Source organism: Petaurus breviceps, unplaced genomic scaffold (assembly GCF_028583685.1).
Source record: "Petaurus breviceps papuanus isolate PSGF00001 unplaced genomic scaffold, PetGlider_PUasm1.0 90650, whole genome shotgun sequence".
Classification (NCBI taxonomy): Eukaryota; Metazoa; Chordata; class Mammalia; order Diprotodontia; family Petauridae; genus Petaurus; species Petaurus breviceps.
In genome coordinates this window covers 3885074-3910663 of record NW_027187299.1, presented here as the reverse complement: position 1 = coordinate 3910663, position 25590 = coordinate 3885074, and the positions used below count along the sequence as shown (strand labels likewise).

At 37.9% G+C, this 25590-nt stretch overlaps 1 long non-coding RNA gene across 1 annotated transcript in view; it reads right to left on the bottom strand.

The window, feature by feature from the left end:
* LOC138143628 (uncharacterized) overlaps window positions 1–11876 on the bottom strand; it is a 123088-nt gene extending 111212 nt beyond the window's left edge. Inside the window, exon 1 of the long non-coding RNA XR_011163756.1 lies at window positions 11723–11876. This is a non-coding gene — a long non-coding RNA (uncharacterized lncRNA). The remainder of the gene's footprint in view (window positions 1–11722) is intronic.
* Window positions 11877–25590: the final 13714 nt, after the last annotated feature.

The following is a 25590-nucleotide window of genomic DNA, read 5'->3' as shown; positions in this document are numbered from 1 at the left end:
AAGAGGAGCTCAGGCAAGGAGACAGAGAGGTTTGTGAGTAAATATTGATCTTGTATTGGTTTGTGGGAAGATTAAAGGATGCTGTGGCTCTCAGCGTTGTTATGGCTTTGAATGCACCCTTTGTGAATACTCCTCAGAATGAGAAGAAGGGAGAGAAACTATCTCGAAAGCAGAGACAGACTTTAGTAAGACTGGACAGACCTGAGTCCTGGGTTTCCTAAGAAATTACACAACCTAGGACCCTGCTCCCCTTCCCTTGCTGTCCATCAGCCTTAAGCCCTTCAGGAATTTTAGGAATCTCTTAGAGCCCTTCCCCTTCTTCACTTTGACATTTGCCAAATAAGGATAGGCACTTTTGGATTGGCTATCCTGTTTCATTGTTCTTTGTAAACCTGCCCCCCAGCCACTGGGAGATAGTGGTGGGCTTCTTTGTTCCTTACCATTGGAGAAGATTTCATGCTCAAATTGTAAGCCTGCCTCCCAGCCAATGGGAGAAGGGACACAGTGGGAGGGGGCTTGACTGCATTAGGGTATAAATTCTTGTTCCATCTTCTGTAACACTCCTCTTTCTGCTGGTTCATACTGGTGGAAGAGGTGTCCTCTTCTTGCAGGAATTGAATAAAACTTCCTGTTCTTTCCTGAAGATACCTCTGACTTTTAATTTTTTTTGGGTAGAGGATTTTTGGGGTCCCCATACCCATATAGCTTCTTAATATCTTTGGTACTATGATGGACTTGGCTTACTGGTTTTGGGTTTGGGTTTTCTGGTGTCTCAATAAATGCTTCAGTCCTGTCCTCTATATGGAGAGTTTGGCATATTTTGCGATCAAACATCATGCATTATTTATAGTCATGGTCTTGATCATAATCACAGGCACCATAAATATTGCATTGGCGCTACAATCACCTCAAGGATCCAATAGAAAATCTATTTGGCTTTTAAAGGCCTTCACAACCAGTCCCCTTCCTACCTTTCTAGTATTCTAATACTTTACTTCCATCTACATACACTAAGATCCACTAAACACTAGCTTTCTTGTTGTACCTTTCATATGACCCTCCATCTCCCAACTTTGTGCCTTTTCATTCATTGTTCATCATACCTGGAATGCTTTCTCTCTGCTTCTATCTCCTGACTTCTCTGGCTTCCTTCAAGACTTATTTCAAATTCTATTATATTCAAGAAATCTTTCCTAAATCACCCCCCAAATGCTAGTGATTTTCCTCTGTTACCTGTCATTTAACATATGTGTGTGTATACATGTTATATGTACATAGATGTACATGCCTCCTTCAATAGAATGCAAGCTCCCTGAATTCATGGACCATTTTTTAGGGGGTGTTTTGTGTCAGTGATGCTTAGCACAATGACTGACACATAGTACACACTTAAATGCTTGTGATGACAGGACTTTTTATATGTGATCTTAACAATAAAATGTAAGTTTCTTGAGGGTAGGGACTGTTTTACTTTTGTCATCATGTTCACACATTTCCTGGAACACAGGAGATTCTTAATAAATGCTTGTGGATTTGAATTCTCAGGAACCAATAAGGCAAGAACAGTGAAGGCTTTCCTCTAGTTGCATGAGCCCTTCAGTCTCACCCTGTGTAGTAGTCCTTTAATTGAATTACATACTGGGAGCATGTTGCCATTGTTAAGGTTAATGATCTAATAACAACAGAAGGCACAATTACAGACAAATGGATTATAGTAATTGTAGCAAACAATACAAATAGCATCTTGCAAATTGGTCTTCAATCTGCTTTAGCATCATCATAGAAATTTCATGCAGGGCTAGGCACTCACCATTTCGCTTCCTTGAGAGAAGTAGTGTCTTGCCTTCAATTAACTTGTGCATTATCATGATTAACTACTGAGCTCCTAGAATATGGGGCTGTACCTTGCCCTGAAGCATGAGTCATAAACACTGGGGCACTGTTGAATCTCAATGTGAGTGTGATTTGTACAAATCATAAATTTCAACCTGGGTATAAATTAGACAGTTTTGAAAGTTGGATTCACTTTTTCAGATTAGGGGACTAGTGAGTGTCCTGAAGCACTGATTGACTAAATGATAACCTACTACATTGTGGAAATATAGACAATCAATCTGGATAGCTTGGACAAAATAAAAAGGAGTTGGAGGAAGACTAGAAAAAATGTAATGAGGAACATGGATTCCTCTTTCCCCTTATAGGCTTGTATATTTCCTCTTATAGGTTGTCTCAAATAGGTTAGTGCAGTCCTAAGTTAAAGCTTAAAGCACATCTATTTTATATTACATTTAACAGGATACAACTTAATATAATTATATGTTTTCTTGCTCCTCCCATTTGTAAGCTCCTTCCGGGCAAATACTATGAATTGTTTCATCTTTATATCCTTAGTGCCTAACACAGTACCTTGCACATAAGAGATATTTAATAAATGTTTGTTGAACTGAATTGAATTAAGCAAGTCTAAAACTGCATAAAGACTTTTGAGACATCTTGTATAATATTTTATAGTTTACAAAGCAATCTTACTGACTGATACAAAAGCCTTTCGAGCTAGGCAAGTGCTTTTACTCCCATTTTAGAGGCAATCAGGTTTAAGGATTTAAGTGGTCCCTCAATAAGTTGAAACTTGAACACAGGTCTTCTTGATATTTTTTCAATTATATTATTAGAGGCAGTAGATGGGGCAATAGATAAGAGCACTGGGCCTGGAGTCAGCAAGACATGAGTTCAAATATGGCCTCAAACACTTACTAGGTATGTGACTCTGGGCAGGTCACTTACCCCCTACCTGCCTCGGTTTCCTCAGTTGAAAATGGGGATGATAATACAGGCATACCTTGATTTATTATACTTTACTTTATTGTGCTTTGCAGATACTACATTTTTTTTTCAAATTGAAGCCCTGCACTGAGCATTCCTGTCTGTGCCGTTTTTTCCAGCAGCATGTGCTCACATTGTGTTTCTGTGTCACATTTTGATAATTCTGACCATATTTCAAACTTTTCAATTATTATTATATCTGCTATGATGATCTATTGTCAGTAATCTTTGGTGTTACTATTGCAATAGTTTTGTGGTACCCCAAATCTCACTTATAAAATGGCTAACTTAACCGTTAAATGGTGTATATGATCTGACTGCTCCACTGACCAGGTGATTTTCTATCTCTTTCCCTTTCCTTGGGTCTCCCTATTCCTTGAGACATAATAATATCGAAATTAGGTCCATTAATGACCTCTAAGAATTCAAGCAAGACAAAGACTCCTACATTTCTAAATCAAAAGCTAGAAATGATTAAGCTTAGTAAAGAGGGCATGTTGAAAGCCAAGATAGGCTGAAGGCTAGGCATTGATCAGTCAGTAGTCATCAACAGCAGAGGCAAGACCCTCCACCAGCAAAATGATTATGAAATCTCTAAAGGCTCAGATGGTGGTTAGCATTTTTTAAGCAAAAAATTATTTTTAAGATATGTACATTGTTTTTTAGACATAATACACTTACTAGACAACAGTATGGTATAAATGTAACTTTTATATGCACTGGGAAGCCTTGTGTAATTTGCTTTATTGTGGTGGTCTGCAACCAAACTCACAATATATCTGAAGAAAGACTGTAGTATCTACCTCACAGGGCTGTTGTGAGAATCAAATGAGAAAATATTTAAGAAGAAATTAGCACAGGGCCAGGTACATAGTAGGTGTTTAATAAATGCTTATTCTCTACTAGATTCTTTTAATTCTGGGGCTATTTAGGTAGGATCAGACTATTTTAGCATGACAGTAAGCAATGCCAATGGACTTTCCCAGGATGGGAATGGTGACCAGCCACTGAACTCTGCCTCTAGCTCTCCCCCAACTACTGTTCTGTGATGCTGGTTAAGATAGATATCCATCATTCCCTATAGAATATGGAAACTCCATAGGTCAAATAGGGATGTTATCACCTACTTTGGAGGCTTATTATCAAGATCAAGTGAAATAATATATGTAAAATGCTCTGTAATAAGTGCTATGTAGATGTGAGTTAGTATTATTATTATGCACACATATTGAGTCATAGTTATTTATGCATATGTCCTGACCCTCCTACTTGTATACTCCTTTAAGGCAGAAATTGTGAATTGTTTCTTTCTTTCTTTTTTTTGTATTCTTAGAGCCATCCATAGTGCTTTTCACATTTCATTGTTCAATCATGTCCAACTCTTTACAACGTGGGGTTTTCTTGGCAAAGATACTGGAATGATTTGCCATTTCCCTCTCCAGCTCATTTGGCATATGAGGTAACTGAGGCAAAGTATAGCTAGTAAGTGTCTGAGGCTGGATTAGAACTCAGGTCTTCCTGATTCCAGGCCTAAAGTTTATCCTTAATAAAAGTTATACTGAATTTAATCCCACTATGGCAAGTTATAGGAGGGCAGCAGAAAAAACCAACCCTTATATAGTTCATGTCTTTTTTATTAGAGAGACCATGTTAAATATGCCACATTAAAAATTAGAAATATGCTTAATGTCTTATGATAATGCCATGTCTTACAGTTTTCAAACTACTTTCAAATATATATGTACATATACATATATGTGTGTGTATAGATAGATAGTTATCATAGTTGCATTTGATTTTTTCTGATAAAACCCTGTGAGGGGGACAGAGCGGGCTGAATTTATAGAATTTTAGATCTGGAAGGGATAATTGAAATTATGTTGCCCAACCCCCTCATTTTCTCAGGTGAGGAAACTGAGACTTTGCTACAATCCTCAAGAGAGATTAACTCATCAAAGGTCACACAGCTAGATCACACACTGTAGATTTAGGACTGGAACACAAGTCTTCTGACTTCTACTATACTTTCTCTCTTTTTAATTTCCTTTATTATGAAGAGCTTTGTTACACTGTACTGCCTTGTTTTGTACACAATCTGTGATCCAGAATAGAGGCATCAAATTATTAGTTAAAATATGTACCGTAATGAAACTAGAACCTACTCTTTCCAAAAATCTTCAGGCCCATCTGTGCCACAAAACTTTCAAGGATATTACCTTGCCTGTTCATTCACCGTATATGAAAGCATTTCTTTTTGGAGTGGATTTGTGATTCACTGGCATCAGGAGCTGCAGATTAGGTATTTCCACTACCAATGCTGAGCACCGTCTTCTCAGCAATGTATATATAGCCACAGGAGTAGGTGGTTATTTCACAAATAAGGGATTCCATCCTCTGGCTCTAGTGATTTACTCTGCTGTCCCCCATCCTGGAACACTCTCCCTCATCAGTTCGGACTGCTGACCTCCCTGGTTCCCTTTAAGTCCCAACTAAAATTCCATCTTCTACAGGAAGCCTTTCCAACCCCTTTAAAGTCTAGAGCATTACCTCTGTAAATATATTTATATAAATTATGTATACATAGATATATTATGTATCCATTTATGTGTATATAGTCACATATATGTATGTGTATATAGACACATATATGTATGTGTATATGTACATATATGTGTATCTACACACATACATATATAGAGAGAAAGATTAGAATGTATGCTCCTTGAGGGCAGGGACTATCTTTTAATTTTTTTTGCATCCCCAGCACTTAGCAAAGTGCCTGGCACACAGTAAGCACTTAATAAATGTGTATTGATTGATTCATTGAAGGGTTAAGTAATTTGCTCAAATAAAGTCAGTATGTGTTAGGGTTAGGACTTAAACCCAGGTCTTCCCAATTCTGAGACTTAGTTGGCTACCCCTTAAGTCATACTGTCTCTCATTATGAGGATAATTTATACCATGTAATAATAAGCTTTTAGACTATTTTTTTTTGCCTAGGTTACAGTACTGTTGTAAAGTGATGAGTAATTTAGGTCTCAGTTCTCTGCATCAGTATCAGAGTGCTGCCTCCCTAGTAATGTGATCTGAAAGCTAGCTTCAGACTTCATGCACTCTCTTGAACACCTGACTCTCTGAAAAAGCATTACTGTTGAGTATTTTTGAGGTAAGCACCCACACCTGTAAGTACTCCCTTTACAATCATAACAGAGAATTTAGTAACAAAATTTGGGCTGGGAAAGTTGCTCCAAAGTTTGAAGTTTAACAAGGATACTGACAAAAACTAAATTCCAGATACTGTACTATATTTTTTCTTAGGAATTTTTAACGTCTGTCTTTTTGAGGAGGCACAAATTTTGCTCATTGAGGTTAATTAGCATTGTTGAAAAAAATGGATGTTGAACAAAAACTATAATGCCAATGTATAGTGTAGCATCATTAAGAGATGTGATAATCATGATTAAACTTCTCTGTGGGGAAGGGAATGGGAGGTGCAGAGGCAAGATAGCAGAGGAGAGACAGCAACTCAGGTGAATTCTCCCAATATTCCCCTCCAAACAATTTTAAAATAACACCTCAAATCAAATTTTGGAGTGGCAGAGTCAACAAAAGGTTGTTGACTTTTTTTCAGCCTCAGACAATTTAGGTCAGCAAGAGAGGTTTGTGCCAGCAGGGTGGGTGTGCGGGGGCCAGAGCAAACACAAAGGCAGCACCAGCACCAGTGATAGACCTTGGAGGTGGAAGCTCTGAGTTCAGAGATAGTAAAAAAGGGTCTGATGGGTCAGAAAGAGATTACAGGAGACCTTTTGCTGAATTGGGTGCTGTGACAACTCTATTGCCCATATGCAGTTCTGGGTCACAGTTCTAGGGCACAGAGGAGCACTTGTGGTCAGTAATAAGAGAGCAGGGGTCCTAGTGACAGTTCTAGGGCAAAGAAGAGTACTAACACTTGTGACTGCAGGAGAACAATTGGTCTTCTTGAATAAAGACCAGAGCACAGATTAGGAGACCAATGAACACACCTCTCTCAAGATCACACCACCTTGGAAGCACTGAAAACTTGCAGACCCCCAGTACTAGCTCTGAAAACAGAAGTATGAAAAAGTCTGAAGCCTGAGATAGTGCCTTCCCACCCCCAGATGAGCAGAACTCAACTTTAATAAAAAGTTCAAAATCAAGAAATGAGCAAAACAAACAAAAAAGCAAACAAAAACTTTCCCATAGAAATCTATAACAGTAGCAGAGAAGACCAAGATACAAATTCAGAAGATAATATGAAAACAGCTACAAAAAACCTCCAAAGAAAAATTGACTAATTAGACATAAGCCCAACAAGAATTCCTGGAAGAGTTAAAGAAAAGAGATAAGAATGGTGGAGAAAAATTGGGAAAATAAACAAGAGTTAGACAAGAAAATTATGAAAAGAAAATTAACAGCTTGACAAAAGAGGCACAAAATTTTAATGAAGAAAAGTACTCCTTAAAAAGCAAAATTGACCAAATAGAAAAAGCGGTGCAAAATAATTTCTTAAAAATTAGAATTGGGCAAGTGGAATTTAATAACACCATGAGACATTAAAAAACAATGAAACAAAAACAAAAGAAAGAAAAAAATAGGAGAAAATGCAAAAGATCCCATAGGAAAATCAACTGACTTGGAAAGTAGATCAAGGGCAGATAATTTAAGAATTACTGGACTACCAGAAAGTCATAATTTAAAAAAGAGCTTAGACATCATATTTCAAGATATTGTCAAGGAAAACTGCCCTGATATCCTAGATCCTGAGGGTAAAATAGAAATGGAAAGGATCCACTGACCAGGTCCTGAAAGAGATCTTAAAATGAAAACTCCCTGGAATATTATAGCCATATTCCAGAGCTCCTAGGTCAAGGAGAAAACAGTGCAAGCATCAAGGAAAAAAGAAACAATTCACATATCATGGAGCCACAGTCAGGATCACACAAGATTTATTAGCTTCCACATTAAGAGTGGAGGGCTTGAAATAAGATATTCCAAAGGAGACAAAGGAGCTAGGATTACAATCAATAATTACCAACCCAGCAAAACTGAGTGTGATCCTTCAGGGGGGAAATGGATATCTAATGAAATAGAGGACTTTCAAGCACTCCTGATGAAAAGACCAGGGAAGAATAGAAAATTTGACATTCTAACACAAGACTCAAGAGAAGCAAGAAAAAAAAAGGTAAACATGAAGAGTAATAATAAAGGATTCAATAAAGTTAAACTGTTTACATTCCTACGTAGGAAAATGATACATGTTACTTCTAATCTAATAATTATCATTATTAGGGCAGTTAGAAAGGATATACATATAGACACAGAGGGCATGGATGTGGGTCAATTATGTTGGAATGATCTCACACAAAAATTAAGAAGTGAGAAAGAGGGTTGCCCTAGGAGAAGAGGGAAGGGAGAGGAAGAATGGGGAATTTTTTTCACATGAAAGAAGTGCACAAAGGAGAGCTTTTATAAAAGGTAAAATGTGGAGGGGGGGTTGGCAGGAAATTTTTTCACATAAAAGAGGTACACAAAGAAGAGTTTTTATAGTAGAGGGGGAAATGTGTGTACAGAGGTTGGTGGGCAATGCTTGAATCTAACTCTCATAAGAACTGGTTTAAAGAGGGAAGAATATAAATATACATTCAGTTGGGTAAAGAAAACTATCTTACTCAGCAGGGAAACAGGAGGGGAGGTAGATCAAAAAAGGGGGGAAGGGGAATGATAAAAAGAAGGGCAGATTAAGGGAGACAGTGATAAGAAACAAAACACTTTTGAGGAGGGATAGGATAGAGAGAAAGAAGAGAAAAGGATAAACAGAAGAAAATTGGAATGGAGAGAAACACAGTTAGCAATCATAACCGTGAATGTGAATGGGATGAGTTCACACACAAAATGGAAGCTGACAGCAGAACATACTAGAAACTAGAATTCAACAATACATTGTTTGCAAGAGATACACTTGAAATAGAAAGATACATACAGAGTTAAGATAAGGGGCTGGAGCAGACTATCACACTTCAGCTGAAGAAAAAAAGCACAGGAAAGAATTATGACTTCAGACAAAGCAAAAGCAAAAATAGACCTAATTAAAAGAGATAATCAGGGAAACTCATGTAAAAGATTTTATAGCAAATATTTCTGATAAAGACCTTATTTCTCAAATATCGAACAATCAAAATCATCAAAATATGAGCCATTCCCTAACTGCTAAATGGTCAGAGGATATTAACAGGTAGCTTTCAGAAAAAGAAATTAAAGCTATCTATAACCATACGAAAAAATATTCCAAATCACTAAGTAGAGAAATGCAAATTAAAATAACTCTGAGGTACTACCTCAAACCTATCAGAAATGACAAATGCTGAAGGGGATAAAGGAAAACAGGTAGAATAAGGAATTGTTGGTAGAATTGTGAACCAGTTCAACTATTCTGGAGAACAATTTGAAACTATGCCTAAAGGGCTATAAAACTGTTGCATACTCTTTGATCCCAGGGGAGCAAGGCGGCACAGTGCATAGAATGCTGGAAGACTCATCTTCCTGAATTCAAATCTGGCCTCAGACACTTACTAGTTATGTGACCCTGGGCAAGTCATTTAACCCTGTTTGCCCCAGTTTCCTCATCTGTAAAATGGTCAGGAGAAGGAAATGACAAAACATTCCTGTATCTTTGCAAAGAAAAATGGGGTCACGAAGTATCAGACATGACTGAAGACAACTGAACAAAACCATCCAGTAATACCACTACTACATCTGTACCTCAAAGAGATCAAAATAAAAGGAAAAAAAGGACCTACATGTACAAAAATATTTATATCAGCTCTTTTTATGGTGGCAAAGGATTAGAAATTGAGGGGATGTTCATTAATTGGGGAATGACTGAACAAGTTGTGTCATATGATTAGGTGGAGTATAATTTGCTATAAGAAATGATAAGGGAATGGTTTCAGAAAAAAAGACAGCAAGACCTATGAACTGGTGCAAAGTGAAGGGAGAAGAACCAGTATATCATTATATGTAGTAACAGCAATATTGTAATTATAATAATGTAAAAGACTTGGCTACTCTGATCAACACAAAGATCCAAGACAATCTGAAATTACTCATGATGACAAAAAAAATTAGCTATCCTCTGAAAGTGGACTGATAAATTCTTAGTAGAAACTGGAATCTAATTTTCTCATTTTGGGTTTTTTTTCAATATGGCTAATATGAAAATGTTCTGCACATTTTCACAAGTATAATTGATATCATTTTTGCTTGTTTTCTCAGTGAGGGGTGGGGATGTTGGGAGGGAGACACTTTTTCATGAGTATAATTGATATCATTTTGCTTGTTTTCTCAGTGAGGGGTAGGGATGTTGGGAGGGAGGAACTCAAAATTTAGAAAAAAAAAGAATGTTAAAAATAGATAATTGTTTTTAATGCAAAAAATATAATTGGGAAATATTTAACAAAACAATAAAAGCACAATAAAACATAATAAACTTTTTGCTCATCTAAAGTTGAAAGAGTCACTCTTTGGCTTCCTTCCAGGGAGTACGAGGTTCCCTTATGTGGTGGACAGAGACCCTTTATCTGTTCTATCTCACATTTAATATATTTGACACAACCTGGCTCCAACCTACCTTTTCAGGGTTATTATACATTACTCCCTTTTATATGCTCTGTAATTCAGCCAAAGTGGTCTTGCACTCCTCACACATGACATTCCATCTCCTTTGTACCTTTACAAAGATGTTTGAGAGTACTGCCTGGAAGGTATTTCTTCCTCTTCTCCCCTCTTAGCATTCCTCAAAGGTGATCTATTTCACCCTTTTCTGTTAAATTTGGACTCAGCTTTCTATTGGCAGCACCTATCCAAGATGTTTGTGATAAGCTCTGTAGGTTGTTCATCCAATTATGTTATAATAATTTGGAAAGTAGGCATTCTTATTATTTTGTTTTTTTTCAGTGTGAAGTTAGTACAAAATTTTTGAGTGCTTACTCAAAACATACTTTTGAAGAGAATGTATCTCTTTGCTTTGTAACTTATTTGATAGTAATAATCAGAAGGTTGTCACTGAACAAAACCATATAGGTTGCTATATCTCTCAAGAAATCTTGCAGAATTTGGGCAAATGAGAAGATCTCTTTTTTGAAAGAGGGCCTTTTAGGTGACATTTTGATCTACTGAATAAAAAGATTTTTCTAGAATCAATAAACAGTAAACATGAGATCTTCCCACGTGTGTGCTGGTAAACAACTGTCTCTCTGAAAAAAAATATAAAGACACAACTTTTTAAGTTTAATCTGCATCATTAACATTTTATCCATACCTTTCTTAAGTCCAAATGATCAACAAAACAATAAATTGAGCCCTGACTTATAGCATTTACCTATTTCTTGAGTGTAAATATTCACACTGAAAACCACCAGCTCTCTGAGCAAACTTTCTGTTAATTTGTTCTTTCCTCCACTACTTCTCCATCTGTAATTTTGAGAAGGTATTGCTAATAATCTTCGACTACCTTCCTCTGTAAGTTGTTGCAGCTGGCTACTTCAAACCAAACTCTTTTTTTCTACATAAGGTCATATTTTGTTTAAAAAACTTTTCTTAAAATGTGTCATATTTCTTTCAATTTACAAGTAATCAAGTTCTGCAACACATAAGTTAACAAAAAATATGAATTATAAAGTGAATTTTCTTTATAGGTTCCACACAATTCTTTCCTTAGTTGATGAAAATAAGCTTAAGATTTAGTGATCCAGCTCCCCTGACATGCTGGGGATTTGCTGCACCTAACTACCTCCCAGTAGTTATAATAGGAGTTACCACCCTGAGCACCCCATGCATCAATTGGCAAACAAACCCCTTACAGTTGCTAAGGCATAGTTACCTGCTGTTTCCAATTACTTCTGGCTTGATAAATGCAATGGAAGCAAGTTGTTTAGTTCCAATAAACTCCATGAAAGTGCAGGAAGGAGCCTTCAGAACTCTTCCCCTACTGTGGAGAGACTCTCAAAGACATCTGTCATGGCTGGAGGGGGAGGGATCTTGGAGAATTCTTGATGTTAATAAAGACATTGTACAAAGGGACTTGCATTTTGGAGTCTCTGGGCTCCCTTAGAGTGGTTTCTATTTTTATCTCTCACTGTTATTTGTAAGAACTGTGAACATATATATCATGGGATCCCTGACCGGGGATATTCATCTTTCCCAAAGCTTCCATACCTTTCAAGGAAGGTGGGTTTTTTATGGCCTATTAGAACTGTTTGCAGTGTTTTTTTCAGCCTCATGCCTCTTAAATGGCCTAATAAAACATTTGTATTGCCCCATCTGAAAATGGATTGCCAAGTAGATGAAAATAATCAAAAGAAACAGAATTAAATACAAAAGTGTATCAGATAATCTCAAAGAAATCAATATACTTTTCTACAAAATATTGTACTATTTCTCTAAGATAGCAAAATAGTGCAGAAAGGTATAAAGAGTGATTCAATCCAAAGCAGAATTTAAATGGAAAATAAGATCTTACATCTATAAACCTCTCTCTGCTAAGAAAGAAACATGATGGTCGGTTCTAAACAAGTTAAAGGAAGCAATTATCCTTTCTCTTCCCTCACCAAGATGATGTTATGATGTGAACTGAATAATTGAAGGAGGAGGAGAAGAAAGTATGTGCTCAAAATTTAAGTATACATATATATGTATTATAGAATGGGAATAAATAAGATAAACAAGAAAGCATTTGTTTGGCACTTGCTATGTGCAAAGTACTTTTTAAGTGCTGGTGAGATAATTATAGAAGCAAGATGGTCCCTGCTCTCAAGGAACTCATATTTTAATAGGGGGAGGTAACACAAATAGGAGGTCTCAGCTGTAAGTCATATGGAAAGGCTTTTTGGTCCTTAGGGTATAGTAGCAATGTAGATCGTAATGTGTCTTCTCTAATATCATTTCCATTAACAAAACCATATTGTTTCCTGATATTGAGCCATTTGACAGTGCCAAGGTTTTTGGTGGTATGAATTTTCTTTCTGGATCTCCTCCACCTTCCACTTGACTTAGACTCTTCTGCCCTGGGATCCCAGAGTCTAATTAAGTGAGCTTTCATTTTTTATTGCCCAGAACAAGGCCACTGCACTAGTTCTGGGTCATCTCCAAACTATGCAACTCCTGGACCCAAATTTCCAACTCTAGCTCCCTAATATGTGTTAGAACATACATTCTCTGACGGCAGAGAGTATCTTGCTTTTTTGTTGGTATCCCCAGTACTTATCACAGTGTTTGGCACCTTGTAAGTGTTTAAGAAATACTCATTTTATTCATTCAGTGGCTGCTGACAGGTCACTTCACCACAAGAGTTGCTAGACCTTGGATGTGGTCCAAGTTGGAAGCAAGGGAGGCAGTTTAGAGGCAGGTCAATATACCCTTGGGGTACTGGGGCTTAGCTGCACCTTAGTGGCAGTTGGTCAGTGGTTGGTGGTAATAGTAAGGATGCTTGGCCCTTTTTCTTTAAAGGGTGCTGCATTCCCTCCATGATTACTTTTGGTACAGGACTAATAATCTGTAAATTCTGTTATTCTAGGGACTCTTGAACACAGGAATGTCTCCACCAGAATCAGAGAGGAGGTGGTGTTAGAGGAATGGCTGTTTTGATTCCCTGATACTTGCTGTCTTGTTGCTTCATCAGACTGGCTTGCCTGCTCCATTGGTAGAAGTTGGTCCAGTGATTTTAAAGCATTCAGGTGAACCATTCATTATTAACAGCTGACATTTGTGCAGCACTTTAACGTTTCCGAAGCACTTCGCATAAGTTATCTCAGTGACACAGCTGTGATACAGTTAGTATAGTCATCATACCTATTTTATAGATTAGGAACCTGGGTCCTGGAAAGATTTAAGTGACTTGCCTGCGATCACATAGCTAATCAGTATCAGGCAGAATTTGAACTCAGGGACTCCTGATTTGAGCTGTGTAGCCTTCAGCTCTCTTTGCTCCATTTCTACTGAGGTGATCCAATTCAAAGGCCAACATTCCTTACTGCGTGACTGCTCTGGAGGTCTTTGTAAAGAATGAATGAACATCCCCTGAAGTACATGTCTGAAGATCTCATGCAAGGCTATCACCTGGTATGCCACTAGTCACCAATTTGCTGTAGTTTGTGTTACTACCCCTGGGAACATGGCCACTCTTCTATTCAGTGCTTCAGACTCACACTACAAGAATCCCACACGTACATGGGGAACTGCAGAAAAGTCAGAAAGCATTCTCCATAGCGTGCTGCATCCACAACTCTATCGCACTGTGTCTCTGCATTCTTTTCTCCCTCTCCTCTCCTCTCTCTCTCCCTCCTTACTTCCCTCCCTCCTCTCTTTATCTCTGTTGCTCTTTTTCTCTCTCTCAAACACACACACACACACACACACACACACATACACACACAGAGGCATAAGACAAACTGAAACATAAAGACAAAAAATTTCCTAGGTAAGAAAGCAATGAAGATCTCCAACACTCAACTTCACCACCACCTTCATGATGTATTTTTATGAGGCCTATTCTGACTTATATGGTGGTAGGACTGTCTGCTGCTGATTCTATATTACTATGTGTTCCCTAGGTATCTCTAGAAGACAAAACTAGGGGCAACTTTCCAGGCTGGTGTAGCTAGTAGTAGAAATAAACCTTTCTTGCTTCATGCTATGCTTTTTCAAAATGTAACTGATCTATTACCGGAACTGAAATGTTTTATTCAATTAAAATCTGAATAGAAATATTCTACGAGTAACAAAATAAATCTAATTTAAGCTACATTGGGCTATTTTTTTTGTTTCTGCTAAGTGGAAGAAAGTTTTAAGTAATTCAAGACCAGATAATTCTGGAGCTGTGGTTTCTCAGCATCTGTGAGATAAAAGTGAGACTGACAATTAACTGAGTGTTCCAATGTCTGGATAGAACTGGAATATGCTAGTCACCATATTTCACATGTCAACATTTGACTAATATTAGAATCAAAAGGAGGGAAACAAATGGAATTTATTAAGGGCCTACTATGTGCTAGGCACTATCCTAAGGTCTTTACAGATATGCCAGTTGATTTTTGTAGCAAACATTGGAGGTAGGTGCTAACAGCTACATTTTACAGTTAAGAAAACTAAGGCAGACAGAGGTTAAATGACTCTCAGTCACACAGCTACATTTGAACTCATCTCCCCAATTCCAGACCCAGAATTCCATACACTGTGCCACCTAGCTGCCTCTAGAATCACTGACTCTAAGAGCAACAAGGCATCTGAAAGAGCTTTTGGTCGAAATCTGTCATTTTGTAAAGAGAAACTGAGTCTTGGAGAAACAAACAAAGTAGCCTTCTCAGAGTCACATGTGTAGTTAGTGGTAGGTTTACGACTAAAACACCATCCTGACTATTAATCCCTATCCTTTTGGCTGCCCCATGTTACTTCCTTATCAATGACCTAAATAAGATCTCATGAAAGTATGGACATGGGCCAAGAATATCAAAGGAACTAATGAAAAGAAATGCAGTGGAAGGTGGCCTAGCCATACCATATCTTAAATTGCAATATGAAGCAGAAGTCATCAAAACTACTTGGCACTGGCTAAGAAATAGAGTGGTGGATCAATGGAATAGGTTAGGTACATAAGACACAGTTGTAAAGCCAAGTATGAGCCGCTTCCCAGAGCACTGCTGCTGTGAACAGCTTCAAGGTTCTGATTACATAGTGTAGTGAATTCTTTATTTACTCAGTAATAAACTAAGACAAAACATTGACAGAAGTCAAAGTACAGCATTCACAATGTTATGACATAACTAATCACTAAAGTGGCCACATAATTGTAAACAAAATACAATCATTTAGTAAGTCCTTAACTCAATCATCTTTACAGAGCAAGCCTCCTTAAGGGACACAAAGTACAAAGGTCAAAGTGCTCTACCCCTAGGTCACACTGTCTTAATCCCTCAGTCAAAAATTCTTCTTTGTTCTTAACTGGAGATTAGTTTCCAATCGTCTTTAACTCAATCATCCTTAAGGAGCAGGCCTCCTTAAGGAACACAAAGTACAAAGGTCAAAGTTCGGCACCCCTAGGTCACAGTAAATCATGATTTTCTCAGTCAGCATCAAGTACCCAAGGAGAGGTCTTTTTCATCTTGACTCAAGGCTGGCTTCCAAATTCCATGCTTCCTCTTCCATGGGTACAGCTCCTACCTGAATCTACCCACCTGTCACCTGGGTTCAAAGGTAGGCAGCTCTCAGCTCCTTGTCCAGTTTCAGTTCCATATAGAAACTCACAGTGTCCAGTCCACCTCAAGTCCTTCACAGTTTCTGTTCCTGGGAAAACAAAGCTTAACAGAGCCACAATAACAATCTTACACATTGCCAGCACCATCATCAATTCACTATCTGCCTGTGAAATCAACAGAGACCCACAAACAAGGTTCAAGAGGTCAACACAAATCATCAATAAAGTTCCAGGATCTTGGAAACCCTCCTCCAGGACTTCTGTAAACAGACAACCAGAAAATCCTCTTTCAGGGCTTTCATTAAGGTCCCAGGGCTTCTGTACAAAGTATCACAAACATCAACACAGACAGAACAGCCTGCCGGGATACCACAAGTTTTCATCTTCTCAACTCTGCCACCACAAGAATTCCCTTCTCAGTTCTTCTGCTCTCTCCCAGCTTGGGCTTCCCTTATATATGGTAATTAGCTCCCCCTGTTCCACCCACTGTGGGATTCACAAGATGTGGGGTTCACAAGTCCTGTTCCTTAACAAAGACAAGGTGTTAAGTACTTCTTTGCTTGCCATTACAACAGTAGCAAATGACTATAGTAATCTACTGTTTGATAAACCCAAAGACCCCAGATTCTGGGATAAGAACTCACTATTTAACAAAAACTGCTGGGAAAACTGGAATATAGTAAGGCAGGAACTGGGCATAGATCAGCATCTTATACCATATACCAAAATAAAATCAAAATGGATACATGATTTAGATATAAAGGCTGATACTATAAGCAAACTTGGACAGCAAAGAATACTTCACCTGTCAGATTTATGGAGAATGAAAGAATTTATGACCAAATAAGAGATACAGAACATTTATGAAATGCAAAATGGATAATTTTTATTACATTAAATTTAAAAGGTTTTGCATAAAGCTAATGAGACCAAGATTAGGAGAGACACAGAAAATTGGGAATTTTTACAATCAGTGATCCCCCTACAATCTGCAGGCCAGGAGCTGAAGCTGACATGTGGCTGTGGCCGCAGCAGCTCAGTGGCTTCTCCCTCCAGGAGATAAAGGCCGACCACACTCCCAAACTAATGGGTCTCAAAGTCCATACTGCACTGACCTCTCACTTTATCCTTAGCATCTATGGGTTGATAATTCTGGAAACCTCCACAGATGCTGGTGATCTGAAGTATTTCTAGCCAGAGGCTGGTCAGACCACCCTGGGGCTGACCTCCAGCTCGAGTGGGGCTGGGGTCAGCTCCCAGAACGCTGTACTGGCTGCTTCCTACCAGCCTGCTGGGTTGTCCTCAGGGGGAAGTTAGCTTCTCTGTGTCATTTTGCAGGTTTTGTAGCTCTACATATATATTCTTATTAAACATATTTTCACATTTGTCATGTTGTAAAGAAGAATTAAAACGGATGTGAGGAACCATGAGAGAGAAAAAAAAAAAGAGAGCAAATAGTATTTTTTGATCTTCATTCAAATTCCACAGTTCTTTCTCTGGATGTGGATAGCATTTTCCATCATGAATCTTTGGGAGTTGTCTTAGATCCTTGCATTGCTGAGAAGAGCTAAATCTATCAAAGTTAATCATCATACAGTATGACTGTTAATGTATACAGTGTTTTCTTGGTTCTACTCACTTCACTTAGCATCAGTTCATATAAGTCTTTCCAAGTTTTTCAGAAGTCCTTCTGTTCATTATTTCTATAGCACAATAGTATTCCATTACATTCATATACCACAACTTGTTCAGCCATTCCCCAGTTGATGGGCATCCCCTCAGTTTCCAATTCTTGGCCACCACAATAAGAGCTGCTATAAATACTTTCATACATGTGGGTCTTTTCCCATTTTTATGATGTCTTTGGGATATAGCCCTAGATGTGGTATTGCTGGGTCAAAGGGTATGCACATTTTTATAGCCCTTTGGGCATAGTTTCAAATTTTTCTCCAGAATTTTTGGATCAGTTCACAACTCCACCAAAAATGCATTAGTGTTCTAATTTTCCCATATCTCCAACATTTATAATTTTCCTGGTTTGTCATGTTAATCAATCTGTTAGGTGTGATGTGGTACCTAAGAGTTGTTTTGACTTGCATTTCTCTAATCAATAGTGATTTAGAACATTTTTTCATATGACTTAATAGTTTTGATTTCTGCTTCTGAAAACTGCCTGTTCATATATTTTGACCATTTATCAATTGGGGAATGATTTGTATTCTTACAAATTTGACTCTGTTCTCTATATATTTTAGAAACAAGGTAGATTTGAAAGGAGGGTACTAGCCATGAGAGAGATCAACAAAGGCTCTAGTTGAGCCTTGAAGAAAAACAGATTCCAAAAGGCAGAGGTGAGGAGGGAGTCTGTTGGAGAGATGTCAGTGAAATATGGCATTTGATTAGATTCGTGGGGCAAGACAGATAACACCAGAGTGGCAAACCTGTATGACTAGAAGGATGGTGGGATGGTGCTATTTCCTATGTGTAACCGAAGCCCAGGATGGGTTTTTAGATTTGGAATTGGCACTGTCCTCTATGGGAACAGTGCTAAACTGTAAATCTAATCTTCTTGCCTTCCCTTGAGACTAAGGTGGTACAAAGTGAGAACAAGATTATGCCTCCCATATGTTTGGGGGAGTATATTTTTGATTATAATTTCTGAAATAAACATTATTTTGTAAAAGGTCCTGTGTTACACATAATAATAGGGAAGTTTGGAACAGAGGGAGGTTTGGGATGAAAATAATGAGTTCTGTTTTAAAAACGTAGAGTTTGAGATGCTTACTCTAAGTCCAGTTCAAAATGTCTAATAGGCATTTTGTGATGCAGGAATGGATCTCAAAAGAGATATTTGGGCTGAATATATAGATCTAGGAATCATTTGCATAGAAATGATCATTGAACCCATGGGAACTGATGAGGTCACTCAGAGAGAGTATAAAAAGGAAAGAGAAGAGTTATTTCCTCCACTATAAACCACCATAACCTTTCTGAGAATTCATGGGCTCTCCGAGTGAATAAAGACAATGATAGCAAGGACTGCTGTTGCCAATAGCCCTGCTCTGAAAAAAGAAATCTCCTTTCTTTCTGTACCTCTTTTTCTTTGAAGAATTAGTAATGGTATATCTCAGAGTAGAAGGTGGCCTGAGGAAGCCTGTACTGCTTTACCATCATGCTAATACATTTCTTTTGGTCCAGACTTATGTTTTCATAGGTACAGTGAACTCCTAGTGTAGACAATCTTCCCACCAATGCAGATCAGTCACGCATGTGTAACTCAGAGGTTGAGAGATTAGATAGGACACCATGGGGTTATATAATTTCCGCATAGTAGATAATATAGATTTTCCTGACTTCAAGCCCATCCCTCTACACCACATTGCCTTTCTCAGAGTATGTAATTATTGTACTTTTGAAAGATTCATCAGTAACAAATATCATTACTTCACTCTGCTGAATAGGAAACTACAGAATAGAGAGACTGACCTGATAAAGAACATATCATAACTGTTACTAGACCTGAATTTTCTATTTTGCTATGCCATACTTTTGCAAAATTAAAACAGGCACAGCCATGTTTTATTCAATTAAAACTGAATAAAAATAATCTTTCCCTTTACTACCAGTTAGATTTTAAGGAAGAGAAAATAGAAAAGGGAGACTGACTTACAGTCAATGGGATGCAAAAGGTTGGGGCAGCAAGCACACACTCCCAAGAGATGTTTCATTCCAACAGGGGAGTTCACATTTCTCCTGTTTTTTTCTTGATTATTTTCTTCACAAGATTAAAATGAGCAATTGAAAAGGAAGCTGGAATTAGCATATTGAAGACCATTTATTATTTATGAGATGGAAATTCAGGTTTCTGGATAACCAAACTCATTAAGGCACAGGCAAAGATATTCCCATCTTATTCCTCTGAAGACAGTGCTCCTGCCACAAGTAATCTATCTAATGATGAATGCTCAGCCTTGTTCCACAGTGTGATGAACTCTGTTATCCAACAATGTATTAGCCAGAACTCTATTATCCAGCACTTCTAATAGCTGGAGTATGACAAAAAATCATGCCAACAATAATGATAACCCCGAGAGGGGCATCAAGACACATTAATAGTGGATTGATCTTAGAGTATGGAAGGTCTAAATTTTAAGTCCTGCCTCATACACCTACAGGATATGTGACAAAGGGAAAATCACTTAACTCCTTTTTGTCCCAGGCAATTCTGTAACACAGTAAATTCCAGAAGAGTTGCCTCTCTTTGGTTACAATTTCCCTATACCAAAGAAACTGTTAGTCTAGACAGACCAATCAACCAACAAAAAACAAAAAATTCCAAGTTATTTGCTTCTGAATCATTAGGAAAGATTTTAATTTTAACAGTTTTAGCAGTGTACATTTAATTATGTAACATGACCACTTGTAATAATTAGCTTATTTTAATCTCAAGGGTAATAGAATGACCCCTCAAGTCCAAGTAGTTTCTTCCTTTGCTGCTTTGGGGAGTTTATGTTTAAAGTCAGGAATATAACAATCACTCTGAGCCCCTAGTTACAAAAATTCCAAAAATTAGGCAGAGATTTGGCTCTCTATCTTAATTTATATTTATATTTGTCTCTTACTAATGTAAAAGCCCTCACAAAGACCCTAGGAGTCGTATTTCTTCAAAGTGTGGAAAGATAACTCAAGATCAGAACTGAAGGATGGGATTTCTTCAGGTACAGAGGGAGTTTTGAGGATTCTATGAGAAAAAGAAATAAGACAAGAAACAGGTAGCAGGACCCTCCAAAACATAGAGCAGTGGTACAACCAGGGTTGGCAGGTTCTCCAGCTCCCTTTTTTTAAGCTCAAGTCTCCATGGGAGCACATAGAGTAATCTCTTAATAGACAAGAGAAGAGATAGGGAACTTTTTTTTTAACTGAGGGCATTAGCTGGAATGCTGAGAGAAAAGATCAGGAAAAGTATTTATTGTCCCTTGCTTTACTTCAACTGGTACCCATTTCTAATAAGGTTTTTAAATATTATTATTATTGTTGTTCCAGTAAAGACTGCATTTGATGGATCTAATCTTATTTGTCATAAACACTTGTTAACTTTGTCCTTATGTTTCCTGATATGCCTTTGTTGGAGACATGAGGGCTTATGGACAGCTCTGGAAGCTACAAAGGAAAGTATTCTCAAATCCAAAAGCCATTGTTGCAAAGTTTTTGCTCTCTAATTGGGGCTATCATTATAAGCCATTTCATAACTAAAGTATCAAGGGCAGAACTGCTATAATTTCATACTAATGTAAAAAATTATCTCATCAGTACTTATTTAATAGTAACCAAATGTTATGCTAATTTTGACCTCTTTGTGATTGAGGTAAAATTAATGTTACCAGAAATGTCTGGGTAAAGAAGAAAGCACAATATGACACATTGCCTGTCAAAGGACAGGTACCCAGAGAGCAAGTTGGGGAAAGAACAGACCTTTTCTTGGAACTTCCTTCAGTTTTTGAGGGAGAGGTACAACTGGTGGCATCAGCTTGAGTCTTCTGCTCTGACATTCCTGGATGGACAATGGCCCTCACTGGTTCTCCCTTCTCTGCCACAGTCTAGTACTATATTTGCTTTCTCCTTTCCCAGGTTGTCCTCCTGTAGCCAATGGCTCAGATCTTGATGTCCCCATTGCTTCTACTCTGTGTCATACCTTGAAATCCCATTCTTGTTCTGAGATAGCTGTTCATTTCATAGAAGTTCCTCAGGATGTAACTATGTGCCTCACCCACTTGGACCAGCTTTCCTGTGCAATACAGTTCATCCAACAGTTCTCAAGGACTTTTCATACTTGGTCAGTAGTTTATGACTGAATGATTGGTTAACTGATAGACTGAAACATTTTCTTAACTGATAAATATATGATGGCTAAATGAAGTAGGTTGATTTGACCTTGCCCTTACATACTTCTTTTAAAATTGGTGTGTATATGTGTGTGTGTATGTATGTATGCCCACACACCTCAACACATACTCACACACAGATTAATTAGAAGGATATACTCCATAGCTGTGCTGGATAACAGTGTCACATATTTTGTGTTTTTTAAAAAATTATTTCTGATGCCACTAAAAAAGAAACCCACATTATCTGTCTCCACTAGGATTCTGAGCCCAAATATATCAATAATATTAAGTGGTAGTGGAGTAGGAGAAAGGAATTGAAGAAAATGGTATCTCCTCACCATCTGCCACATCTGTATATATATGACTCCAACATTTAATCATGAATGAAACCTACTTGGTAAAAGGAAGTTTGTCTATTCTCCAAGCTAGCCAAAGGGGTTCCTGGTGCTCTACCATCTGTGCTACAAGTGGTCTTCATATAAGACTCACCAAACTAGAAAGAGGTCACTTAATCTAGTTCTGGATTTTGTCTGGATTTTTCCCAAATATGCCTATGGTTTCACTTTATTTTATATAAGACCCTATTCCTGAAAAGTATGTGTAAACCACATTTTGGTAAAACTGATTTAGATATGCTACGGACCTTAAATATATAAGAAACTAAGTTGTGAATTTTTGTTGAATAATTTTTTGTAATATAAACAATTACTTATGCTTTTCTTCTAAACATGCACACTTATCAGGCTTGCTTGAGAAGGTGGGGGCAAAGGCATCATATTTGAACTCTTTTAAAGATATAAACTGGTAAAATGATTATCTCCCAGTCCAAGCTCTGTTTTTGGATTGGGTTTGTGGCTTCATTGATGTAAGAAGGTCCCACAGAGGAAATTTCTTTATTAATGCAGGGTGGCCCCTTCTTTGCAAATTACAGTCTTAGAAAGAGATGTCTGAGGCATGAGAGGTTAAGTGACTTTTCAGGGTCATAAAGCTAGTACATTAGATGTGGAATCTGAACCCAGTCCTTCCTGACTGTGAAGCTAGCTTTAACCAAAGCTTTTCCTTGGCTATTAAACAAGTGGTACATGAAATTCAAGGGGCAACAATGACCCCAAAGGATGTGTTTCCTTCTAACTCAAATGTTTGATTTTTTTTTTTTTTTTGCTTTTTGGAGGGGGAAAGCAGGGCAAAAAAAAGTGACTTGCCCAAGGTCACATGGCTAGTTTTTTTTGGTGTTAAGTGTCTGAGGCCAGATTTGAACTTAGGTCCTCCTGACTCCAGGGCCGGTGCTCAATTCACTGTGCCACCTAGCTGCCCCTCAAATGTTTGATTTTCTTTTCTTTTCTTAAGCAATCGGGGTTAAGTAACTTGCTCAAGGTTACACGGCCAGGTGTTTCTGGATGGGTGCTAAGTGTCTGAGCCCGGGATTTGATCTCCAGGTCGTCCTGACACTGGAGCCGGAGCTCTTACTCGCTGCGCTACCTGGCCGCCCCTCAAATGTTTGATTTTCTATGGGAAAGAGAAATGACAAACTCCTTTAGGAAGTTGTTCCCCTAATCCTTCTTGCCAGTAGTATTTGATTTTTTATGTCTAAAATAAATCTCTTCCCTTGCAATTTTAACATACTTCCTTTGGTCTTAGCTCAGAGATGAGAAGCACCTTTCCATTCCTCCTCTTAAAATAATCTTTTCTATACTTAGAGTTACTAGAGTATCTTTTGATCCTTTTTTTTTTCACTAAATTATCATATGGAACCAAGAGTTTCTGTTCTCAATGAGGGTCCCAGGTGCTGTACCCATTATTGTCCTCCAATGCACAAAATTAGAATTACAGAATCTCAGAGCTGGTAGGTCCCCAGAGACCATATAATACTAATAAAATCTAAACATGAGTCTCTAATATAATTTGTCTGTGAAGTGGTCATCTAGCTTTTGATTTGAAGATTGCCACTGAGGGGAAATGTGATTCCTCTCATCCCACACCTTCCCCCAAGACAACTCATTTCACAGTGAGATAGGTCTAACTGTTATGAAGTTCTTTGCATTAAGCTTTAAATCTGTCTCTCTGAACTTTTACCCATTGTGCTTAGTTCTGCCCTCTGACCTCAAGAAGAAAAATATCTAATCTCTCTTCCACATGATAGTCTTTCAAATAATCAAAAAGAGCTATCATGTTCCTCTCCCAAGTGTTTTCTTCTTTGGCCTAAACACCCTCAGTATCTCCAATTTATTTTTGTAGGCCACAATCTCAATCACAGCCTTTCAACATCCCAGATACTTCACTTTGTACTCTCACCAGCTTGTCCCTGTGCTTTCTAAATGTGGTGCCCAAAGTTGAATACAATACCCCAGATGTGGCCTAAAAAAGGTAGAGTACAATGGGAATAATATCACTTTCCCCTCCATTATCTAGTCCAATCTTCCCCATTTTCCTTTTGATACTGAATATTTTAACTCAAGTGTAAGACTTTTCGTTTATGCTTATTACATTTTTAAAAAGTTATTTTAACATTAAAAAAACTTTGAGTTCCAAATATTTTCCCACCCTTTAGCCCCGCCTCCATCCTTTGAGAAGACAAGCAATATATCAATTATACATATGAAATCATGCAAAACATATTTCATTATTAGCCATGTCACAAAATATAAAAGCATGAAAAATAAAGTGAAAAAATATACTTCAATTTGCACTTAGAGTTTATCTGGGTCAAATAGGTTCAGGCATTGAGAGGAAAGTATGGGAAGCCTGATTATGGTGGACAGGTCAAGGAGAATGTTTAGAGAATGGTACTGGTCCATACTATCGGGGACCACTTGAAGAACTGGTGGCTAGTTGATAGACTCTCAGACTGAAGGAGAGGGGGCTTGGGCTTTTGCTGTTACTTTGCTGGGATGACTAGATATGAACTTCTCTGGCAGTGGCTTCTTCATTCAAAGAACAGGGAAACTACTGAAATCCTTACCCCTTCCCATATTTAACACTCACAGAAACCAAATAAAGTGCTACTGAGAAAAGCTCCCATGGGTGCAAACCACAAATTGCCTGAGGGTCTTAAGTATAGTAACTATACAAAAGCCATAGAATAACCTGGGACAGGAATAGAATCCTTTTCTTATTTCAGATTTCAGGGAACAATGGGAAAGACAGCATTCTTTTTAGAAAGCTCAAAGGCATATTAGAGGTCATCTACTCATAAAGTTTCATATACTGCCAGTTCTGGAAAGGAGATTAGAGACTAAGAAAACCTCCTCACCTTCCAGATGAGAACACTAAGGCACAGGAAGATGAAGATCATTTAGTTCAAGGAAGAATTAGGACTAGAATCCAGTTTCCTGCCTAACAGCTTTTCTATTATACCCTGCTGCCTCCTTTCAAAGAAGTTACTAGAGTTGGAAGGCTGCCAAGACCAAGGGGGTAACTTTTTTTATTCTTGTAAATTCTGTGCCATCCCTTGTGATCATAAATAACCTACACATTAGATTCAGGTTTAATTTGCAAGACATACTTCTGGCAAGAAAACACTCCTAAAACGGGCATCCAGCCTAAATCCAGGGAAAACTCTAAACCATTCACTTCCTGCTGGGCATCCATTGCACTACTAGAACCTACATTCGTATC